The sequence below is a fragment of the Dromiciops gliroides genome, chromosome 2 (assembly GCF_019393635.1).
Source record: "Dromiciops gliroides isolate mDroGli1 chromosome 2, mDroGli1.pri, whole genome shotgun sequence".
In the NCBI taxonomy this organism is placed as follows: Eukaryota; Metazoa; Chordata; class Mammalia; order Microbiotheria; family Microbiotheriidae; genus Dromiciops; species Dromiciops gliroides.
The window spans coordinates 113,556,316-113,567,856 of record NC_057862.1 but is presented as its reverse complement, the minus strand read 5'-3'; the positions used below and the strand labels follow the sequence as shown (position 1 = coordinate 113,567,856).

Here is an 11,541-nt window from a genome sequence, read left to right as displayed (position 1 = left end):
TTCCTGAATAGAATTCAGGTGATCCTACAACCTAGGGACTGATGTGCAAGAACTATTACTCTAATAGTGCTAAGAGTTTTCTCAGTGTGGTGATTTGTCCACAACCATCTCCTTGGCTTGAGGTCAAAGGTATCTTTGTAAAACAGTTTCAGTTTTTGTTTTGCCCGGTTTTTTTCAACGTGGCCTTTCTGATGGTCCTCCTTTTGTCCTAGAGAGGTCTTATCTGGAGTGTTATGGTCAGTCTTGGGCACCACTCAACTCAATGATCTGTTCTTTCTCTGTTTTGTGAATGAGAGTGTTTAGATATAAAAATTTCCCCCTAAAGACAACTTTCTCTGCATCCCTAAAGTTTTGATGTGATTTCTCATTGTTGTAATTTTCAGATAAATTTAATGAAATTATCTGTAGTGTCTATGATTTGTACTTGGTCCCTCCACTTCTTCAGGATTTATTCTCCATTTAAGTTTTCATCCTTTCTTCAGAGATTCTTTATTGATTTAAATTTTATTGTATTATGATCAATAAAAATGTGTTTAGTATTTCTTCATCTCTTTATGAGCTTTGCCCTAACAAATGGTATTTTTTTGTAAAGGTGCCATGGAGGGTTAACCAGCGTGCATAATCTGTTCTATTCCCATTTAGTAATCTTCAGAAACCTAGCATATCTAATTATTGTAAAATTTCATACACATCTTTTTTTCTTATTTATTTGTATCTATTACAGTAAAAGCACATAGATGTTTAATATTTGTTGATTAATTATGAGTTAATTTTTTTGTCTAATAAAAACTTGTAATCTTTGTGTTTCCTGAACTGTGTGCCAAAAACAAGTTGGTAATAATATAATGGTGGGGGGGGCAGCTAGGTGGCGCAGTGGATAGAGCACCGGCCTTGGAGTCAGGAGGACCTGAGTTCAAATCTGGCCTCAGACACTTAACACATACTAGCTGTGTGACCCTGGGCAAGTCACTTAACCCCAACTGCCTCACTTTAAAAAAAAAAAATTAAAAAAATAATATAATGGTGGGAATTGGGGAAAGGCAGGGAGAGACCATCATATTCCCAGATTTTCTGGATGGATGCTATGAGCCATAAAAGTGAGAACTCCCTCAAAGTTTGCAGAGAAACAACCATTGACTAATTTCACTTTGGGAGGACAAAGAATGGAGAGAAAGGATAAATAGGGTCTCATGACTCTATGAAAGAAGTTTGCTTATGAGGCAGAGGAGATACTTAAGATAGAAATTCTGACAAGAGGATTACTGTTGATTCTGTCAAGGAGGAAAATGTGAAGGAATCCAAAGAAATCAATCTGACTGAACAAGGGGCTCATTGATGAACTCAGATTTTAAAATGACATGTAAAAGAGATATAAGTAAAAATAGGAATCCAAAGACAAATTTATAAGAGCAGCAAGATCTTGGAAGAATTGTGTCAGGAAGGCAAAGCTTATCATGAGCTAGACTTTATATAAAACTTAAGAACAATTAAAAGGGGCATTTAAATTATATTGAGAGAAAGAATAATTAGGACAGAGAAGGGATAGGACTCCATTTGGGTGTAAGGAGGTGATGGCCATAAAAAAAAAAAGTAGAACTACTACTTACCTCTTTTGTTTCTGTTTTCTCTGCTAAGGAGAGTAAGTTTGACTTGAGAAAGGATAGAACAAAAATGACTAACAGAGAATTAGAACCCAAAATAAGTAAAGGGGTGACAAGATGTTACCTAGTTGCCATCAAATTAAAGTCCCATGATCCAGATAAACTATATTCCATGGTATTGAAAGAACTTGCAGATGGATACAATGAAAATGGGAATGGCCTATGATCTTTGAGGAATCAAGGAGAATCAGAGAATGAGAATCCACTGATCTGGAAGTAGACAAAAGTTTAAAAGTGTAACAATTGGAATAATGCCACCTGCTGGAGACTTACTGTAGAAGAGTTCTGCCCATGAAGCGAAGGTCTTTGAGGGCAAGACCAAAATCAAAAATAGGGTAATTAGGGAGTTTAAAAGGTCCATTTGAAAAAATTTAAAGGGAAAACACAGCCAGTAAGCCAGTACTTAGTTAAAGGGAGAGGGAGGGGAAATTTCTTACCCAACCAGAAGATCAGAAGACTGAGGTTTAGCTTTCCTCTTCATGGTCAGCCATCTGTTAAGGGCTAAAATTCTAGCTAAACTGTCTAAAATATCTAATGAGTGGTCGCCAATAAATTATAAGCTTTAGCAAGAGTTAGACTTTTAAGCATTTATTAAGGAGAATAAGAATTTGATAAAGAGAGAGAGAAAGGCCTAGATTTCTATCTATTAAAGGGAGAGCTCATTTCTAGCTCCACTCTCCACCAGAGTCTCAGGAAAGAGCTTGAGAGTGAGCGCCAGTCTCTTCCTCCTCCCACTAGCCCGCGTCACTTCCTGACGCCAAAGAAAAGACTCCTGGTCTTGCCCTCAAAGACCTTCACTTCATGGGCAGAACTCTTCTACAGTAAGTCTCCAGCAGGTGGCGTTATTCCAATTGTTACAAAAGCATTTATTTTTAAAAGTAGAATCTTTATTCTATGGCCAATGACCTTGAAGTTATCTCCTGGTAATGATCTTGGAGGATTATTATAGGGATTGTTTATGAGTACATAGAAGGGGAAGTGGTAATACAAACAGTACAGGTTTATTGAGAACAGTTCATGTCAAAGTAACCTTATCCTTTTTGTTTTAAACAATATTGTTAGCTTAGTAGAACAGGAGAATTATGTGAACATAATTTATTTGAATTTCAGCAACTCATTTGACTGTCTCATGATATTCTTGTAAACAAGATAGGGATATATGAACTGGATGGTAATACAGGCGAGTGTGTTCAGAACTCGTTGACCAATGGGATACAAAGAGTGATGATTTAAAGGATCCTTGTCAGCTAGTGGGGAGATCTCTAGTGGAGGGCTCAAAATCTGTCCTTGGTTCTGTTCTGGTCAACATTATCAGTCACATAGAAAAAAGCATAGTCATTATGCTTATCAAATTTGTGCAAGACAAAGCTGGGAGAGATTGCTAATCTAGTGGATGACAGAATTGGCATCTAAAATGATGAGCTGAAAGAGGGGCAGAAGTTAAACAGATGAAATTTAATATAACGTTAAGTCCTGGACTAACTTGAAGGCATAAGGTCACGGAGACTTGGCTAGATAACAACTCATGCAGCAAAAACCTTGGGGTTATTTGGAACCACAAGCTCAATGTGAGTCAGTAGTGTGATTCAGCGGCCAAACAACTAAAGCAATATGGTACCCCTCTCCTGAGCTCTGACTTATCCTTTCCACCACCAAAATCCCCTCCCCAACACTTATGGGGTCATGAGCTCAGGTGAACAATTCTTGGGGACAGACTCCTCCCTCTCCTGGTATTACTGCACCCACAATAGACCTGGCCCCTCTGCTGCTGTTGCTTCTAGACGTGTACATGTGTATACACACACACACACACACACACACACCCTGTACAACTGAATTTGCCAAAGGCACAAAAATTTCCAGTTATAGCTATGTCTCAAATTAAAACTTACCTCTCCCCTATTGCTTCTAGTTATGCTTTCTGAAGCCAAGTGGAAGAAACATTATCCCTCTTCTATTTGACATGTGACTCTTCAAACATTTGACAACAGCCAACATGCTCCCCTGAGTCTTCTCTTTTCCAGGCTAAACATTCATGTTACTTTAACCAATCTTTTTGTTATATGACATTGTGTCAGGGTCCTTCACCATTCTGGTTACTCTTGATGCTTCCCAGTTACACATGGTGAGCAGAACTTAACACAAAACTCCAGACATAGCCTGAATAGGATTATTACCTCCTGGGTTCTGGATACTATATGCCTCTCTTATTGAAGGCTAAGGTTAAACTAGCCCTTTGGGCTAACCTGTTGCCTCATTGATTCATATTAAGTTTTCAATCCCACTAAAAGTGGAGTCAGCAACTATGGCCCAAAGACCAAATCCTGTCAGCTGCCTTTTCTTATATGACCTATGGGCTACATTTTGCTGATCCATGCACTAAAACCCCTTCCAACTTTAAATGTTGTACAAATGTCATGTCTTGATTCCCTTTCACATGTGGGCCCCAGAAAAATACCCTGGCTTCACAGTTCATCAATTTCCTCAACTCACATGACCTATCTTCACTATACCTCAGTTCCCCATAGAGGTGATCATTTTCACCTCATTAACACCTAAAACTTTTTTACCTCCAAATTTCCTTATTTCTGTTAACAGTGACCTCATTAGTCTCAAGAGTTTTGAGCCATTTTTGATTCTTTCCACCTTTTCACCCTGATCAGTTGTTGACAAGTCCTATTAATTTCTCCAACTCTCACTTGTGTCTCCAAGAAGCTGTAGCATGTGCAGCATCCATAGCCTGGTAAAGCCATCTTGACAGATGGCCTAAACCATGCTGAAGGTAACCAGCAGGCCCTAAACCAGTCAGTGAGTTAGGGGGATGTCTACCCCAAACATGTGTAGGCTTCTCCCAGGAGAATGGGCAGATGAGAACAATTTGTTCCAATAGCCATGAAGGCCGCTGAAGCAGGCTCTGTGAAGCACTGAGAGCCTGGTCAGACATCAAAGATACCAAGGTCATCTACTGTATCCTGGGCCATTGGCAGTCATCTTGACTCTTGTCTTGCCACTGGACTTTGATAACTCTGGAAGAGAAAGCAATGTCATTGACCTTCTTCGAAAATAAAGGGTGAACAACAACAACAACAATATTTGTGGCTCTACAATATCTCTCAATTTCTTTCTTTCCTCCCTACTATTACTGACACAACACCAGTTCAATTTAATTCAATTTAACAAATGTGTTGAGTACTTAGTATGCATCAGACACTGGGGAGATAAAGACAAAATGAGAATTATTACCTTCAAGGAACTTAAGATTCCACTGGGGGAAAAATATTTATGGAGGTAAATACTTATAAATATAAAATCCCATTTGGCTTTTTTTTCCTTTTTTTTTTTTTGTGAAGCAATTGGGGTTAAGTGACTTGCCTAGGGTCACACAGCTAGTAATTGTTAAGTGTCTGAGGCCAGATTTGAACTCAGGTCCTTCTGAATGCAGGGTCGGTGCTCTATCCACTGCACCACCTAGCTGCCCCTCATTTGGCTTTTCAAGTCCTTCATAGCTTGGCCACTTCCTACCTTTCCAGTCTTCTATCTTACTACCCTCCAGTAACTCTGGCCTTCATACAGTTCCTTGTATAAGACACCCCATCTCCTAACTGCAGGAATTTTCATTGGGCAGTTCCCCATGCCTGGGATTCTCTTCCTCCTCATCTCTGCTAGAATGAAGTTTTGTAATTAAGAATGACTATGAGATAATAAATCTTGGTAATTGGAAGGATGGTTGTACCCTTGACAGAGACAGGGAAGTTAGAAAAGGGGTTGGGTTTGGGAGGAATGAAAAATGCCATTATGAGACAAAGTGCAGCATAACAGATAGCTGGCTTAGGGGTCAGGAATGATAACAACAACAGTAATAATTTATATTATTCTGGAAAATATCAGAGCAGGCACTTAGCTCTTGTCTCTATATACCCAGAAGAATATCTAGAAGTGCACATGGTTAGAAGACAATGTATTCCAGGGGGAAAAAAAACAAAAAACAAAACCCACTAACATTGACCTTGGAATCAAAGGCTATGAGGTTCTGGTTCTCAGTTCTGCCACTAACTTGTTTGTGACCTTGGACAGCTCACTTTACCCTCTTCAGTTCTGACTCTCACCGTCCATAAAATGAAGGGTTAGACTAGAAAACATCTACAATTCCTTCCAGTTACAACATCCTGATTTTATATTCTAATGCTGTAATAATCTGGAACCTCTCAGAATGTCATAGCAGACTGGTTATGGAGTCATAATAATAAGAAAAGATAGGTCACATTTCTTTATTCTCCACAAAAGACTATGGAGAGTATGATGAGACAGATAAAGTACTGGACTGGAAGTCAGAAAGACCTGGGTTCAAATCCCATTTCACACACTAGCTGGGTGACTGGTCAAATCATTTAGCTTCTCTAAGCCTCAGTTTCCTCAACTGTAAAATGAGGGGGGTTAAAGTCTGTGACCCTCAGGGTCCCTTCCAGTTGGAAATCTATAATCTAACAACAACCCTAATAGGCAGGTAGTATAAGGATTCTTTTTTTTTTAATCTTTTTTTTGGGGGGGGCAGGGCAATGAGGGTTAAGTGACTTGCCCAGGGCCACACAGCTAGTAAGTGTCAAGTGTCTGAGGCCAAATTTGAACTCAGGTCCTCCTGAATCCAGGGCCGGTGCTTTATCCACTGCGCCACCTAGCTGTCCCCTATAAGGATTATTTTATAACCATTTTACAGATTAGAAAATTGAAGGCTCAGAGAGATTAAGTAATTTGCTTGAAGTCACCTGGCTAATAAATGGGAGAGCTGGGATGTGAATTTGTATCTCCTGGTGACAAGCTTAGTATTTTTTTTTCTATCCCATATTGGCTTGCCTTTGCACCCTCACATCTCAGGACTTCCCAAGATTGTGTATTGAAGCAGAGTCAGAGAACTGCATTAGACGGGATGTTCCTTTGCTAGTCATCTGTTTCTGAGAGCTGTCTAGAAAAGCCAAGGGAGCTTTGTCAGGGAGGGTGCTGTGTTTCTCTAGACTGCTCCTAGGCCACACCAGTGTGTGTTCTTAGGGCACCTTAGTGCTTAAGCCAAACCTCTTTTGACATTGTGCTAGGAAAGCTCAGAACTACCCCCCCCCTCCTCGCGACAACTCAAGGATTCCACATGGCTCATCTAGCCTAGAATTGGACCCACTGAGGGGGTCATAGCTGTTTCCTTCCCCAATCTGGCACCCCTACCCCTACCCTACCTCTACCCCTATCAAGTTCTACTAGTTGAGGCTTTTGGAAGCTGCTCTGGAATCCCAAGACACCAATAATATGTGTGCCATGCTGCAGGGGCCACCCACTGACCTCAATGCCACCTAGAAAGTGTTAGGCTATGGGATCACTTATGAACCTGATGGATGGACTAAAAGATTGGAGCCACATTCAGTGTGGCTCCTTTCCTATGTGGGGTAGTGATGATGTTAGGCATCCTTCCTCATTAACCTGCAGAGTCTGTCCTCCACAGGTTTCTAGCAGCTCAGTCTCTAACCAGCAATTGAAAGAATTAGGTTAAGTATGCTTTGTGAGATGAAACACATAATAATTATACAGGGGGCTTGAAACACTTGGTTCCACACCATGGTTTCCAATTAGCTTTGTAGCATGTGACACTCCCTGGTGACACCTGAGGAGTGTGAAACTGCAGGACAGCTGGGCTGGGTCTATATTTGTTTCCTTTGCTCATGGCTGGCATGTTACTATTTGGGGGAAGGAGGAATCTAGAGTCACTCCAATATAGTTTTCCTAGGCTACTCTCAGAAAGCTGGCACTGAAAGACTGAAGATGAATTCGGTTTTTTTCTTTGCAGAAATTTGGTGTCATCTGAGTTAAAAGAAGAAATTATGGATTCTTAAGTTAGAAGGCAAGTTTATATATAGTCATAGTCACTCATTTCTAAACCATGTTGGATTATTAAAAACCCTTATTTCAGCATGCTGCATTGTAATGTGTCTGTCCTTATAGACTAAGCAAACCACTTGATCCAAAAACTTTCTCTTCTGTGAAAAAAAAAGCATCATGGCTAATTCAAAATGTTTTGTGTATGTATAATTTGATGGCAATAAATAGCATAAATAAATTTCTACTCCTTTTTTAGATTAGTAGTGACAATTTCACATGTTATAAATAAAATATTTTCTCTATGCTAATGAAAGTTTTTGGAAGTGGTGAGAAGACAGTATTTAAGCAACATAATTTAGTCTACTTTAAGTACAGTGGCCAACTTAATACCCTAACAATTTCTATAACTTAATATATTTCTAATATATAGCTGTGCTTTTATTGATGCATTTTATATATGTGTATGTGTGTTTTATCACCAAATTTGTGTATCCTATGTCAGCAATCCAGATTTTAATGGTTATGATCATTGGAGATGCTAATTTCAGCAAATATTCTCCTAGCTTTCATTCTAGCATTCTCTTCTCCCCCTCTTCCACACTCCCCCAAACTCTTGCAAAAAGACATAATATGGTTCTGTGGTCAAGTTGTTTTGATGGACTGAAGACTGGAGCTCTAATTAATAACAGTAAATCAAATATTGTTCATATATATATACATATGTGTGTGTATGTATACATATATATGTACACACACACACACAAACGGGGTATAGTGGATAGAATGTTAGATTTAGAGTCAGGAAGAACTGAGTTCAAATAACCTCACTGAAGACATTGTATGACCCTGAATTCTTGTAGCCTCAATTTACTTAAATTAAAAATGGATAATAGTACTTCATTGTATGGTGGTGAAGACCAAGTGAGATTATATTGCAATGTACTTCGTAAACCTTAAAGTGCTATGTAAGTGTTAGCCCAAATAAGCTTTTTTTGATATAATGCTTTGTAGTTTGCAAAGTATATTTTCCACCTGAATAATAGTACAAATAATGGCATCTCTATTTTACACATGAGGAAAATGAGATTTAAGAGAGCTTAAATGCCTTTAAAATTATGATACTAAAGCTCAGACTCAAACTCAGGTATTTTTTATTCCAAATTGTGTTCTTTTCTTTTTTAATAGTTTATTACTTTTATTTTTAAATTAACACTTTAAAAAACCCTAATCTGTCCCCCATACTATACCCCCTTACCTCCCCTTTCCCCACTACTCCCACTATTGATCACACTAAAAAAAAATCCCTACATACATAGATAGCTACAAAGTCTAGTAAAACAAACTCCCACATTAGCCATGTTCAAAAATTTCTTTCTGCATTTTAAATTTATTACCTGTCAGGAAGTGTGCTTTATTTTTATTCTTTCAGATTCATATTTTTCTGATCATAGCTGATCAGAGTTCTAAAAGTCTTAAAAGTTATTTTTCTCTAATGTTATAATTATATAAATTGTTTTCCTAATTCTTAATTCATCAGCTCATAAGGGTCCTCCCAATTTCCTCTGAAATTGTCTATTGCATCATATTTTTATAGAAAAATAATATTCCATTATATTCATATGCCCCAATTCCCCAATATAAAGATACTCTTTTAATCTCCCATTTTTGCCTACCATTAAAAGAACTACTATACATGTTTTTATAATATAGATTCTTTTTTCTTTTATTTCTTTGGGGTATAGGCTTAGTAGTGGTATAGTTGGGTCAAAGGGGATACATTTGCTAACTCAGTAGCTGGACTCCACTAACAACATTTGTCATTTTATTCTTTTGTCATCCTTGCCAGTCTGATAAGTGTGAAGTGAAACATCAAACTTGCTTTAATTCAGACTTCTCTAATTATTAGTGACAGAGCATTTTTTCTTTTTTTTTTTTTTCGGGGCAATGGGGGTTAAGTGACTTGCCCAGGGTCACACAGCTAGTAAGTGTCAAGTGTCTGAGACTGGATTTGAACTCAGGTCCTCCTGAATCCAAGGCCAGTGCTTTATTCACTGTGTCACCTAGCTGACCCCTGACAGAGCATTTTTTCAAGTGATTATTTATAGCCTGGATTTCTTTCTTTGAAAATTTCCTTGTCATATCCTTTGACTATTTATCCACTGGGGAATGGCTCTGGTTCCTATGAATCAGTTCTTTTCATCCCACTATGCTGTTTCTCATGTGCTACTCCATAGCTAATATTTTTTTTCTCTTATTCTTAAATTCTAGACTTAGTAACCATGAGCAAAAACATTCATCCAGATGAAACAAAATGATTGTACATAAGTCACAAACTTTGTCATTTATATTTTATTTTTAAAAATATGTATGATAACATTAACAAAACATGCTATTTACTTTCACTTCCTCCTCTAATCTCTTTTTCTTCTATATATTTTTGGAGGGCTTTTTTTTTTTGCTCTTTTATTATTATTTTTACATAGCCATAGTCAATACTGTTGTTTTGCTTTAGGAGGTCTAAAAACATAAATAGTTTGGTCTTTCTTACTGGATATTGCTGCCTCTTCTATATCCCTCCAATTCACACCTCTACCACCAATGAATAGAACTATGTGACTTTTTCCACATCCTTATTAATACTGAATTTTATTGGTTTTAACTTTCTTTGCCATCTTAACAAAGGTGGCACCTCACAGGTATTGTCATTTGTATTTCTCTGACGTTTGGAAAGTTTGGACAATTTTTTCTTGAGATTGTTAATATTTATGAAGACATTTCTAATTAAATTTATAATATGCAGACTCACAGAAGTGTATTTTCTGAGACAAGTAGAAATAATTCTTTTTTATTTGGCACTTTTTGGGGGCTGCCTTGTGAAATGAGATTGAACTGTTATTAAGGAACCGAGTAAAGCCTAGGAAAGAAAATTGATGGCAATGCAGGCACCAGAACTGCCTGCAGCTGCATCCCATTGCTTCTTAAGTCCAAACCTTTGGTACCTTGGGACTAAATGTTTGCTTTAAGTGTATTTCCTAGTTTTATGGGCACATAGAGTAAATTTAGCAGACCAAAAAGTATTCAGACTTTAATGCCTTATAGTTTCAGTATGCCATAGGGGTTACAAGTTCCCAGATTAGTCAGGAAGAGGTGAGTTCAAATACTGTCTCTGCCATATATGATGTGACCATGACTGCTATTCCCTTTGAGCCTCAGTTTTCTTATCTACAAAATGGGAATCATAATACCTGTGGTACTTATCTCACCGGATAGTTGTGAGGTGCTAGTGACAAAATGTCCATGAAATGCTTTATAAATTTTAAAGTGCTATCTAAATGCCAGTTATTGTTATTATTACTATTATTATTGTCTTACATGTTTCTCTTCCTCACCCCCTTCCCTCTGAGATGACTACCATGTCTGTATCTTAAATAAACACAGTTATTTCCATGTTGTCTCTCTCATTAAGAATTAGAGTGTAGACAGTATAATTGCCTTTCTTGTATCCCCAGGACTTAGTACAGTGTAAGTACTAGTACATAATAAGTGCTTAATGCTTATTGACTGACCTATTGATTAGAAATTAAAAAAAATTTTTTTGTGGGGCAATGAGGGTTAAGTGACTTCCCCAGGGTCACACAGCTAGTGTCAAGCGTCTGAGGCCACATTTGAACTCAGGTTCTCCTGAATTCAAGGCTGGTGCTTTATCCACTGAGCCACCTAGCTGCCCCTACTGATTAGAAATTTAACCAAGCTTCCAGAATTCTCCGTGTTGAGCTAAATTTTTGACCAGGTGGGATTTCCATGACTTGAAGATCAGTCACAGTCCAACTCTCTGATGTTCCTTGATGTGTTTTCTGGGTTTGGGGTTCCTAGGTTTTGTTCCATTAATGTTTACAGGCCAGGACACACATGAGTCCAAAGACCTTGCTCCTAGGCCACATGCAGTCATGGTCTAGCTGTCTGTCTGTCTGCCTGTCTTTAAGCCTCAAGGCACTTTATTCTCTCTTTTTCATCTTTAGCT

General features: G+C 38.1%; 1 protein-coding gene across 1 annotated transcript in view; it reads left to right on the top strand.

Moving 5' to 3' along the window:
• The first annotated feature begins 7,371 nt into the window (after window positions 1–7,371).
• Window positions 7,372–11,541, top strand: part of FSD2 (fibronectin type III and SPRY domain containing 2) — a 74,951-nt gene continuing 70,781 nt past the window's right edge. Inside the window, exon 1 of the mRNA XM_043980144.1 lies at window positions 7,372–7,542. The gene's annotated coding sequence lies outside the window, so the exon portion shown is untranslated. The remainder of the gene's footprint in view (window positions 7,543–11,541) is intronic.